The sequence below is a fragment of the Panthera leo genome, chromosome C1 (assembly GCF_018350215.1).
Source record: "Panthera leo isolate Ple1 chromosome C1, P.leo_Ple1_pat1.1, whole genome shotgun sequence".
Classification (NCBI taxonomy): domain Eukaryota; kingdom Metazoa; phylum Chordata; class Mammalia; order Carnivora; family Felidae; genus Panthera; species Panthera leo.
In genome coordinates, this window is record NC_056686.1 from 198,606,364 (window position 1) to 198,619,216 (window position 12,853).

A 12,853-nucleotide genomic window follows, 5' to 3' on the forward strand; every position below is an offset into this window, starting at 1 on the left:
CCCATATTATGAATTCAATGGATAAACAATGGATACAATAAGTTCAATTAATAGTAAGTACAATGGATAATATTGCATTATATCCCTTATAAAATGGATAAATATTGATAAAACCAGTAGCATTTATTGTTATAAGCTCTTTAGATCTCAGTTTCTTTGAAAATCTAGCTATTACACATTGGCATCTATAATATCAACCACTGAAATTATTATTCATAAAAAGAATCCATCCATCATTTATTCAGTGTAAATTTACTGAACAGACACTGTGTATCTGGCCCTGAGTAAGGTGCTAAGTATAGTTCATTCTTCTATCTTTTTAAATAAGAGATATTACTTAAATGTTTTAAAAATATATCTCCAGGGGCACCTGGGTGGCTCAGTCAGTTAAGTGTCCAACTCTTGGTTTCACCTCAGGTCATGATCTCAGAGTCTGTGGGTTCAAGCCCCACATTGGGTGGGCTCTGTGCTGACAGTGCAGTGCCTGCTTGGGATTCTCTCTCTGCACCCCGCCCTGCTCACTCTCTCTGTCCCTTCTCAAAAATAAATAAATAAACTTAAAAAAATAATTAAAAAAATATATACCTCCAGGTTGTGTGTGTGTGTGTGTGTGTGTGCGCGAGAGAGACAGAGAGAGAGAGGGAAGAGAGAGAAAGAGAGACAGAAAGAAACAGAGAGAGTATCTGTTTTCAAAGGTCATCACACTTTTATTATGTAAAAATGCCTATAGGAGTCATTTGTTTTCCTAAATTGCCAGAAATATTATGTATAAAAATAGCATATATTTGAAAATAAATAGTAAAACATTGGTAAGAAAAATAACTTCATGTTTTTTGGAAAAATTAAACAATCATTTTATATAAGCCCCATGGCAATCCCAGAGGATAAGCAGGGCAAGCGTTATACCCATTTTGCAGATAATCTCAGAGAGATCAAGCAATTTGCTTATGGTCACATGAAAAGCTAAGTAGCAGAGATGGACCCAAAACTGCGTAATATATGATGATAATGAAAGCAACATTCTGTTCAGTTAAGTTTCAGTATATGCTGGAGGGAGCAGATTGAGAATTTGAAAAACAGGTACCACTTCTGGTTTTGATGTTGATTCATTAAATCACCAGGTGTAAATTAACCTCTCCATGTCTCTATTTCCACATCTACCAAATGGAGGATAATGGGCCTTGCCACCGCACAGGGCACAAGGAAGATTAATTAGATAAAGCTTGTGTAAGGCAATAGGAACACACTGAAGAGGGAAGGCCGCATGGAATCCTGAGTTACTATTGCTCATCAGATTGCTGTTGCGACATTTGTCTAATTTACTCTGCAGTGACCAGGTCTCTCATCTCTGTGTCTTGAACCAATGAATGGTTAGGGGTATTGCATAATGTGTTTCTCTCCCTAGTAATTCATAATATGTACCTGTATCGACTGGAGCAGTGCTTCAATTACTGCCTGCTCACTGGGTGTGGTGCCATGATACATTCTTCCTAATTCTCCCCAGGCAAGTCTTGCTTCAACATACAAGTGTTTTTCCAAGTTCAAATCCACTGGCAAAAAGGTAGACTGTTTCTGGCAGTGAGAGCTGAGGGAAGATCCTTAATCCTTAAAAGCAGTGGGTAAGAAGTTCTTACACTCAAAAGGTTGCCACAGAGAACAAGAACAAACTTTGGGTCATTTGAGATGGTGTCCCACATGCTGGGATCTTTCCCACATTCCTCAGAGTTGTCTCTAACTACCACAGTCAACAGGTTTTGAAATGTACAAAAAGTGTTCCAAGGAAGATAATTTGGGGACTCTGGGCTATGACATTGCAGGTGCCATAGGAGGTGAGAAAGATTCTTGCCGTTTTTATATATTTGGCATATTACTATCACTATTTTTTAAGAAAAAGAGATGTGGCACTTTGGACTTGGAACCTTGCTATCTCTTTGGATGTTACCAATTTGATTCTAACATACACAGTTGAACTGATGGCCAGAACAAAGGGCTCCATAGCCCACATTCCTTAGTTTCTAGAAGAGAACATGCCTCCTTCCTTTCTGAAGGTTAAGGAGACCCTGTTGGGTGATGGGTTCCAAAGATCATGGTTTGATTTATTTAAACAGTAAACAAAATGATTCCACTCAAGGCTAGGAAACATAACTGTAACACATACATGCCAGATAATAAATTCCCACATGGGTTGAATCAGAGTTCAAAAATACTCACTAATATTATTAAAAATATTCTCACATGGCAAGGAATGTTGAGTTCAATGGCTCTTCTTGAGTGAGCTGGATCCATTTGTCTTATTAAACAGAACTAACAGTAACCAATTGAGACTTGTCTTTCAGTAACAAAGATTCACAACTGCATTTTTAAAAATCTTCCTTGCCATGGCCACTTGCAAACAGAATCTTGGCAACTGTTTTATTTCCTTCTAAATCTAAAGTTAAAAGAAAGATGAACCCTAGATCCTTGCTCCATTGTAGAACAGTCTTCCTATAAAACCCAGTCTCCTAATACTTCTTAGATATGGCCAACCAGGAAAGTACCCTACAGTCTGTGGGCAGGGCTGATATGAAGCTGAGTCCACATAGATATGGCTGGGTTGATTGGTAACATCAAGAAGACTTGATGCCAGTGGGGTGAGAGCCACTGTCCTGCACCCCACAGGTCACAGACTCCCTTGAGACACTGCCCTCTTCCACAGATCCAGCAATATCAGTGAACACCTGGTAAAGGGTGGGGGCATTTCCTCCAGTGTCACCACATCTGTTCTGATTTGTCAGGGAAGTGTTTCACTAATTATTACCCACAGTGATATCACTCAGACATCTAGGTAGTTAACTCACAAAACCTGCTCTTGGGGATGAACTGAAGAACTGATTCTTCTCCCATCATGATGGTCTCTGACATGATGCTGGGGTTGGGGGGAGTGTAGGAGGTGGGAGAGCATCAGCATTTCTACAAACCAGGTCTGGGGCCAAATGAGTTTAGGAAACTAAGCTCTATCTCCTATTCTGGGAAATCCAGAATATATTTGCATACTAAAGAGTCTGAGAGGTTTTGCAGTAAGAAACCTGAATAACTTTGGTTGATTCTACATTTCCACAAATGTGAGTACAGAATACTTTTCATTCTTTTTCTTCCTGTTTTTAAGATTCCTGGGAATGAACATTCCATAGGGCACACTTTGGGAAACAGTGCCTTCACCCATGCTCTCACAAATTCCCAACTGAAAAGGAATCTTGAACTGGAAATTTACTTATTTATTTTTTCCTCAGGAGGGAACTTTTTACATAAGGAAATAGCTTGGCTTTGAGTCTTGATGTTCTAGGACTTACTTGTAAACTCCCACCTCACTAACTTGGCTTAAATATAGTAATTCAGCAAGCACCTTAGTGTTTATTTGTGAAAGTCCATTACAATTGTGCAACGCTATTTGTGGGAGTCGTTCAGCAAAACTTGTCTAAGACATTGCTTGGGGAAGGGAATTTCATTCCACAAGGATTTGGGGAAGCTTATAAAAGTACACACTCTATAATGGGGAAACATAAGGTAATGAAGAAATCAGAATGAGAGCAAACAAGTATAGGAAAGAATAAAGCCAGCACAATAATAAGTGCCAAAGGTATGTGTGTTATTAGAGGCTGGATGCAAATTTGAATCTGAGTGTCCTAAGGAACTACAGAAACAATCATTTAGAGTGTCCAAAAATAAAGTAAAACTAAATATATGTATTGGGAGAAACATAGCTTTTCCTATATAGAGAAAAATAATGGTTGTCAGGCCCCAAGAGCTTCAGTGGGTCTTAGTGTATTTGCTCCCACCCAGAAAAGGAGCACCAATAAAAGTGATCACCATCCCAGTGACCCATCTTGAATGGGAAGTGTGTGACCTGTCCTGAAGGTATTTTCCCTAGGAGGCAAGAGTAGAGAGAAACTGAGTTGTTGTTCTCCCTTTCCCACTTGTAAAGGGTCCACTGCCAAGTCAGGGCACCATGATCATGGGATGGTATACAAAGTATTGAGTAATACAGTGTTCTACAAAGTTGTTTGGGAGTTAGCCAGAAAAACATCCTCTTTAATTTGTCTCCCAAATATTTGCCTTTTTGGTAACTGGGCTAAGTTATGAGTTGTTTCCAGGAGCTACATATTGGCAGAAATTATAGGAATTACTCTAGTGAGTGAAGCACCAGACAGCAGGAGCAAGAGTTAAAAAGCATCCTTCTAATCCTAGCTTTGCAAATGATTTATTATGCAACCACGACCCTCTACCTTGAGTCATTTCCTCACTTATGCAGGAAACATAAATCTGGACTGCCCATCCATCACAACTATTACAAGTAGAAGACTCTCCTGTAAAAGGAGATTTAGCTGGGTTGAAGTATTAAGCACTTATCATAAGATGAAAATTATGTTTGGAAATTAAAATGTGATCTCAGTAACCCATTAAGAGTAATGATATGGAGAAAAGAATTTCAGTAATTACCCCTATAAAGGTATGTTACTAACAACTATTTTTTTCATTTGGAAATCTGACTCAGTTATCACAGAGAATTATATGTGTTGTAGAGTAAAAATAAAAGCCAGTGAAATACATTGCTGGGATCATTGTGTAGAAAAAAAAAAAAAAAGAAAGTCCTATAAACACAGGGGCTTATAAATGTCTTTAATTCAACAGATGGTCTATTCGCTTGGGAAGAAAAGGGTCTAGTTTCGGATCCTATCACTTCTCAACAGCTCATATAGTATTTACGTCTTGGTATTCATATTCTGTCTATTTACAAATGATACGTGTGACAACCTGCCAGTGGAAAATGTATGTCACAACCTTTTCTTTCAAGTAGCACTGTTGACAGGTAGCAACCTCATCTTCTTGTCAGACTTGACTTTCTCCTAAACCAAACATTTTCTTACCAAGACCTCTGCCAATCACGAAGAGACAATTTAAGTGACCTGTGGCTTGCTCTGTAACCAGAACATATTACTGGCCTTCTCTCTCCCTCTACATAGAACCACTTTTCATCAAAGCTACTCATTAGGAAAACAGAAAGAAAGAACAAAAGAAGGAAAGAAAATAGAGAAAAATCCCTGAGGGGCATTTTCCTCAATTGTAGAGAAAAAAAAATGCAAATATAGCATTAGTATTTTCTGTTTTTTTTTTCTAAGAAAAAAAATGTTCTTTTCTTTCTAAAAGGGAAATATCTCAAAAAAATACAAATAGAAAACTCCAGATTCCATTTGCCTATTGGATTGGCAAAAGTTTAAAAAGTCTGACAATAACAAGTGTTGGAAAGGATATGCAGCAGTGGGGATTGCCATCCCATAGCGGGGAAAAGATAAGTTAGTAAAGTCACTGTGGAATGTATTTGACCATATTCAACAAAGTTTAAAATGTGAATAGCTATAGGTATATGCCCCAAAGACATGTGCACACATGCACAAAGAGACATATTTAAAACAATCACCACAGTACTATTGGAAATAACTGAAAAATAACCTAGGTGCTCATCCAAAGACCATGGATAAATAGATTGTGATATACCTATGCATACAGTATGTATACTCCATGAACTCACTGAAGTTGCATAAATCAATGGAGATAAACTGACAAAATGCCATGCTGAACAATAACATAGTAGTCAGTCTAAAAAACATGATGCAAAAGGATGCCAGGTTGGGGTACTATTTCTATAAAGTTTAAAAACCTGTGGTCAAAGGTGCAAATTTCCAGCTATAAGATAAGTAAGTCCTGGGCACTTAATATATAGCATGGTGACTATGGTTAACAATACTGTATTTTGTATTTGAAAAGTGCAAAGTGAATGGATCTTAAAAGTTCTCATCATGAGAAAAAAAATTGGTAACCATATTAAGTAATGGATATTAGCTGAACTTACTGGGATGTTTCACAATATATACACATATCAAATCATTATGTTGTATATCTGAAACATGTTATATGTCAATTATATCTCAATAAAACTGGAAAAAAGTCAGTTATACTAGAAGACATAAAAAGTAAAAGAAGAAGATAAAGAACCACTTGATAAACTACATAGCAATGAAATTATCAAAATCATGGTTCTGCAAAAAATCATAGAATTGTCCCTGATTTCCTCACAGCACCCATTTCAGAACAAACCTCTATTTCCTAGGTCCCACCTCAAGTTATTACCCAGAGTTCAACTCCTATAATAGGCTCCTTCTAACACCCTCTTACAGAGATACTCCACAGTTAATCACAGGGAGCACTCTCCCTAGCTGCACGGAGTAATAACACAACTTATTTAACACCAGAAACAAAACTGAATAAAATCCAAGGGGCATCTGGGTGGCTCAGTCATTTAAGCGTCTGACTCTTCATTTCTGCTCAGGTCATGATCTAAGGGTTCATGAGTTCAAGCCCCGCATCAGGCTCTGTGCTGTCATCCCTGCTTGGGATTCTGTGTCTCCCTCTCTCTCTCTGTCCCTCCTCTGCTCACTCTCTCTCTCTCTCTCAAAAGTAAATAAATTAACATTAAGCAAATTTTGAAATCACAGAATTTTTTTTAAAACCAGCAGTATAATATTATGTAATGTGTTAGGTAGATAAATATATAGTAAAAATTAAAAAACAAGCATGGGAATGTTATACACCAAATAAATGATAATGATGTCCTTCAGGAAGGGAAGGATGGATGCAGGCAGGCAGGAGAAAAATCAATCTGAGTGGTTTACATAGGGGCCTCACTGCTACTTTAATGTTTGATTTGTTTTATACAAACAAAACAATTCTGAAAGAAATATGGCTAAAAAATGTTAGGGTTTGATAAAGTTAGGTAGTGGATACATGAATGTTTGTGCTGTTTTTATGATTGTCAATGTGTTTGAAATAGCACACACTGTTCTTTTTAAAGATAATACAGATCTTCCTCTACTTATGATGGGGCTACATCCCTACAAGCCCATCCTAAGTTGAAAATATAATAAGTCAACAATGCATTGAATACAGCTAGCCAGCAAACATCATTGCTTGGCCTATTTTGTAATAAATTGTTGAGTATGTCATGCAATTTATTGAATACTGTACTGAAAGTGAAAACCAGAATGGTTGTATGGATACAGAATGGTTAAGTGTATTGGTTGTTCATCCTCGTGATGCGCGGCTTACAGGGAGCTGTGGCAGGCTGCAGGTGCCCAGCACCATGAAACAGGATCCTATGGCATATTGCTAGCCTGGGAAAAAGGTCAAAATTTAAAATTCGAAGTATGGTTTCTACTGAATGCATATTGCTTTCACACCATCGTAAAGGTGAAAAATCGTAAGTCAAATCTTCATAAGTTGAGAACTGTCTTTATACTGGAATTACATTAAACTTTAGGAAGTTTTAGTTACTGAAATATCAGAGAAAGTTCATTATAATGTAATCTAACCTACAAGCCAGTCCAAGAATAGCTTTATAACAATACTCTCTGGATCGATAAATTCCATTCACTTAAAAAAATTTTTTTTTTATTTGAGAGAGAGAGAGAGAGAGAGAGAGAGAGAGAGAGAGAGAGAGAAAGCACAAGGGGGGAGAGGGGCAGAGGGAGAGAGCGAGAATCCTAAGCAGGCTCCATCATGGAGCCTGACACGGGGCTCGATCCCCTGACCCTGGGATCATGACCTTAGTCAAAATTGAGAGTCGGACACCTAACCAACTGAGCCACTCAGGTGCCTCACCATTCATTCAGTTTTTGTAAATGTTGTAACTCATTAATCCATTTTTTAAAAATCCATTGTCCTCCTTGCCCATTTATTAAGATCCTAGCTGAGAGTCTCTCTTCCTGAGAGGCAGGGCTAATTCAGAACTCATTAAATGCACGACTCCAAACTATTCATTATACATTACCTCCATCTCCTCTCCATTGAGCATCATCTGCTATTGTGTTTACCCCATTACTGAGCTTAATTAAGTCCTTCAAGAGTTTCTCGTAATCTTCCAAACTTGTTGTTGGCAAATATGTACCACTTATTTGCACTGCTTCTGAATTGTTAATAAATACGTTTTAAAATTGTTTCTGGGCTTCTAAAAGTCATCACACTGTTCTAACTGATTGTCACGCTCTCACTTTAAATATTTGCTTATTCCAACTTGTTTTTGGAACTATCCAGGATCTAACCTTTTATCCACCAGTAAGTTATGCCTCAACTTATTTAAAGGAACCTTCATTCAGAGCCTTGTGGGAAGATCACAACAAAGTGCCAATCACTGGCTTATCTAACTACAAATACTCAGTTAATTATTTCAAGGAGTTTCAGCAGGTTAAAAAGACATAAGAATGAACTGCCTGGGCAGGTTTTTTGGTTTTTTTTGTTTTTGTTTTTTTGTTTTTCCTGCTAAAGGAAAAATCTGCTCACAACTAATGTGAATTCCCAGGATCTCTCTTCTCACATTTTAAAAACAGGTTAGCCATTAGCCAGCTGGCAGCTCTTTAAAGATATTCTCACAATTAATGGTAAATGATACAGCTTTTCTAGTGGGTCAGTTTCACTCTGTAGTTTCTTCAGATTTTTTAAAATGATAACCAAGGGAAGTAGGGCCACTTCATTCCCCCAGACTGCCACACCTTTCAGGGCCAAACTCGGGTCAGTGGGCTCCATCATTGTGTAGAGGAGAGTAACACAAGATCATGGAGCAAGATTCTGAGAGAATCTGATCTAATAGACAATTCTGATTTTACCCCATGCATGCTCTCAGAAAATTCTTGTTACTCAAATTTTGAGTTGTGAGTAATGCTGCCTTCAGATAAACTCTTTATTTGAAAAGTCTTACTTTATGCAGTCCTGCTGATAAATTTGCTCTTTGTTACCCTTTCTTGGGTAGATATTATTCCATCGTGTGTATCTGCATTAGCGATGCAGCATCATTACTCATCGATCAATCCACTAATGGCCACTGAACACCTTTATGGACATAACATGGAAATGTCGTTAGTGGACAAGAGAACACTAACTATCCTCACTCTTAGACTAATGAGGGAGAAAACAGGTGAGTTAACCATGTTAGTAAAACAAACCCTGGTCACCCCATCTTTATTTTGGGGCCATTAATACCTGAGAATTATATCTAACTGACACAGTAACTTCCAGACAGCCCCCATCACCACCACCCATTTCCTGCTTTGGAATTGTCCTTCCACGATTAGACAGACTTCTCTGAGGTAACAATGAAATGAAATCCTTCCCATAAATCCAATAATTAAAATAAACTGGGATAAGAATCAGCACATGAAGTGGGTGAGTAGCTTAGTACATATTTTTTTTTTCTTCCTTCTTGTCTCTTTTTATGCATATTTAGTAGACTTTGTAGCAGTCTCTTTTGTGTCTGAGGCAGGCAGATGCTTTTACTCTCTTAGCTTAATGATGTGGAGAAAAGCAGAAGGATGCAAAAAGTCTCTAAGTGCTTCATCTTCATAGATAATAGACACTGAAACTGTATTCCTCACACCATCCCCTCGTCCCAGCACAATATCTGGAAATGGTGAAACAAGTAGAAATCTGTGCTGTAACACACGAGAAAATCCTTCTGTAGACACTGTGGGCTTCTTTTCAGAAAAAGACCAGCAACTGCATGACCTAAAGGATTAGAGCTTGAAAGTCACAACACTTTCTTCCTGGCTCTGAGACAAAGTGTAAATGAGGGGGTCTCACCAGCTATTCAACATCAAATCATCAGGGCCAGTCCTGGACAATATAGGTAAATAACAGAAATGAAACATGGAAGATATCAACTGAAGCTAGTCTCCAATTTCCAAATATCAAAATTGATGTAATGTCACTGATTTCTTACTATACTTAAAGGAACAAGTCAAGGTAAATTCCACTAATCTTCCAATACGATTTTATCTTTTCCTGATTATTGTCCCTCTGTTTTATATCATTCAAGTCAACAAAATGAGTTGCCAGCTTTTACTTGATTGCTACTAGACATGAACCAATTTCCCCCCAAGCACCAGACTCTTTAATTATTCCTTGTGGCAACACTGAAAAGCTCTTATACTGTGTTACTTAATAAAATGTTTAGAAAATTTAAATCCCAGGCCAGTGGCTTTCAACATTTTAAAAGGCTGATGAAATCAGGTACAATATGGGCAGTTGGGGAAAAAAATTAGAGTTAGACATACCAAGAGGATTAATATCAAAATACAGGTTGGGGCTGGATGTCCCAAAGGATAAATGGATAAATGGACAACTGTAATTGATTGTATTCCTAATATGTATTCCTTTATGTGACATACACCATTTGTAATTCTCACAGCAACCCCGCAAGTTGATTTTTTTCCTGTTACATCTAGTAATTCACAGTACCCTACCTGTATTTGGAAGGCCTATTTTGTGTCTTCAGTCCCATGTCATTTTTCTTGCTTGTATATAAGAAAATGAGGTCTATTATTAACAACTTCAAGTGCAGTTTCTTAAAATTCCTTTTAAAATATATAAAGTGGATACTCTCTCCTTAAGATGCAGCTAAAAGAGTCAGAAATTTACAATGATTTTATCATAGAACTAAAACATATTCCTAATTAAATTTCAAAATGCTTTAAAAATAGATATTTATCAACCTAAGAAACAACTGCCCTAGATTTAAAATGGAAAAATTACTTATTTATACTTGATAGATTAGAAAAGAAAGACACGGCAGGAGTGAATGATATACTGATGGCAGCTTAGTCAGTGGCCATAAGTAACATCCATTCCTTCCTGTGACCAATGAGATTCTCTGTTGGGAAGTCAAGATTGTATCTTAAGTGCCATATTCCACTCAATACCCCATTTTCCTGCTTGCTGCAGTAACCAGGATTTCACACAGACATTACTAGAGGTACAAAGTAACCCTCCGAAGAAGGTATAAGTTAAGCCTCTTTTTCCTTTCCCTTCAGAACTATATTAGTTTTAATTTTTATTTTATTTTATTTTATTTATTTTATTTTATTTAAGGGAGGGGCAGAGGGAGAGAGAGAATCCCAAGTAGGCTCCATGCTGAGCATGGAGCCCAATGTGGGGCTCTATCTCATGACCGTGAGATCATGACCTGAGTCTAAATCAAGAGTTGGACGCTGAATTACTGAACCACCCAGATGCCCCCAGAACTATATTATTTTTAATCTTTTCCCCTTTTAGTTGATTGAGAATTAAGAATTAGTTGATCAAAGTTGAGAATCATTTGGTTTATCATCAATTTGTTTTATGGTGCCAATTTCTGGCCAAGAAAACAAAGATATCAATTACCCTGTTAAATTTTATGTTGTGCATATCTGTATTCAAAAGCTCCAGTTAAAATTAACCTTGATTGTCTCTCTTTGACAAAAGGGAGGATTTACATTTTGTTTCCCCCAAAAGCATGGTGAATTACTTTTAAACACTAGGATACTCTGATATACACTACTTACTTTAGAATGTATCACAGAGAATATTTAAAATTATACATTTAAGTATATTATATATATTTATTACACAGTACATGTTTTATGTTTTATATATGCGTACATATACACACGCGCACGCGCGCGCACACACACACACACTACACATGTCTTTAGGAGAGCCCAATAGAATGCAAGAGGAGGAAACTGAGACAGGGGAAGAGGGGTATTCAGGAATAAAAGATGCAGAATGGAGTTTTGTTCCACTGTGAAATAAATAGAGGATCTTGAAATTCCTAGCACAAAACCTATATTTAAAAGGTGCTAGATATTTTTTTTGTTTCTAGGCTATTGGAATTGTCCTTAAGAGTGTTACACAGTTGAGTAGGTCTCAGACAAAAGGATGTAAGTACACCTGCAGATACGTGGTATGCCAAAGTAGCTTCTTAATGCCCTCTTTCCTGAGCAGCCTTCCCACCTCCAGGTTAAAGTCCAAATCCTAGCATTGCGTAGGACTCCTACCAGCCCCCACCCTCTTCTCACTTCCAACAACAGGATGTCTCTCCAACCCACTAAACTGAATCATTTTGTTTATATTTTGCAATAAGGCTTTTATAATTGTGCCACAGAGTTCACAGGAAAATAGGCCTGGGGCAGTCGATCTTCCTTATTCAAGCACTTGCCTTCTTTCACTTCACTGCTTCCAGCCTGATGGTATGCAGGCTGAGCTGAGGGGAAAGAAGGATCAAAGGCCCCTGAAGAATCAATGAACACTTGAGCATGTGACCCACTATTCCAAACACAAGCCCCTTGCTAACTGCTAGTCCTCTTGTAGCTCTTGGAATACATGTAACTTGCTTGATCTCCTTGAAGAGTTGGCTCAAGGGAGTGATTTTTTCAATTTCAACAATAATAACATATGTAACTACATGTAACTCTAATGTGTTTTAATGTTTTTCAGCCTTAAAAGTACTTTCACAAATAACATCACATTTGAGCATCACAAAACCATGAGAGGTAAGCATGATTTCCTCTTTTATGGATTAGGTAATAAAAGCTCAGTGACATTTGTAGGTAAACAAAATTGGAACTTTAAACTAGGAGTTGTGGTTTCAAATCCTGTATGTTTTCCTCCATATCAATCTGTTTATATCGTGTATTCTGAAAGCTGATGGATGTCCAGGAGTTCCCCCTGCCTCTAAATATTCTTTCCTAATTTTGCAGTATGATAGGCACGTCCATATAGTAATGACTCTCTGGATATATGTGCTTTTATTTACTATTATTTTTATTTTTTAAAAATTTTATTTTTAAGTAATCGCTGCACCCAACATGGGGCTCAAAAGTCACAACCCTGAGATCAAGAGTCACATGCTCCACCAACTGAGCTAGCCAAGCACCCCTAGATATGTGTGCTTTTAAACCAGATTAATAGATTATGTTACTTGAAATGTATAAAACATTGGATAACTGATTTC

General features: G+C 37.4%; 1 protein-coding gene across 1 annotated transcript in view; it reads right to left on the minus strand.

Annotated features, from left to right (window-relative positions):
• ABCA12 (ATP binding cassette subfamily A member 12) overlaps nucleotides 1-12,853 on the minus strand; it is a 163,525-nt gene that overhangs the window by 126,547 nt on the left and 24,125 nt on the right. The gene's annotated exons all lie outside the window — the stretch shown is intronic.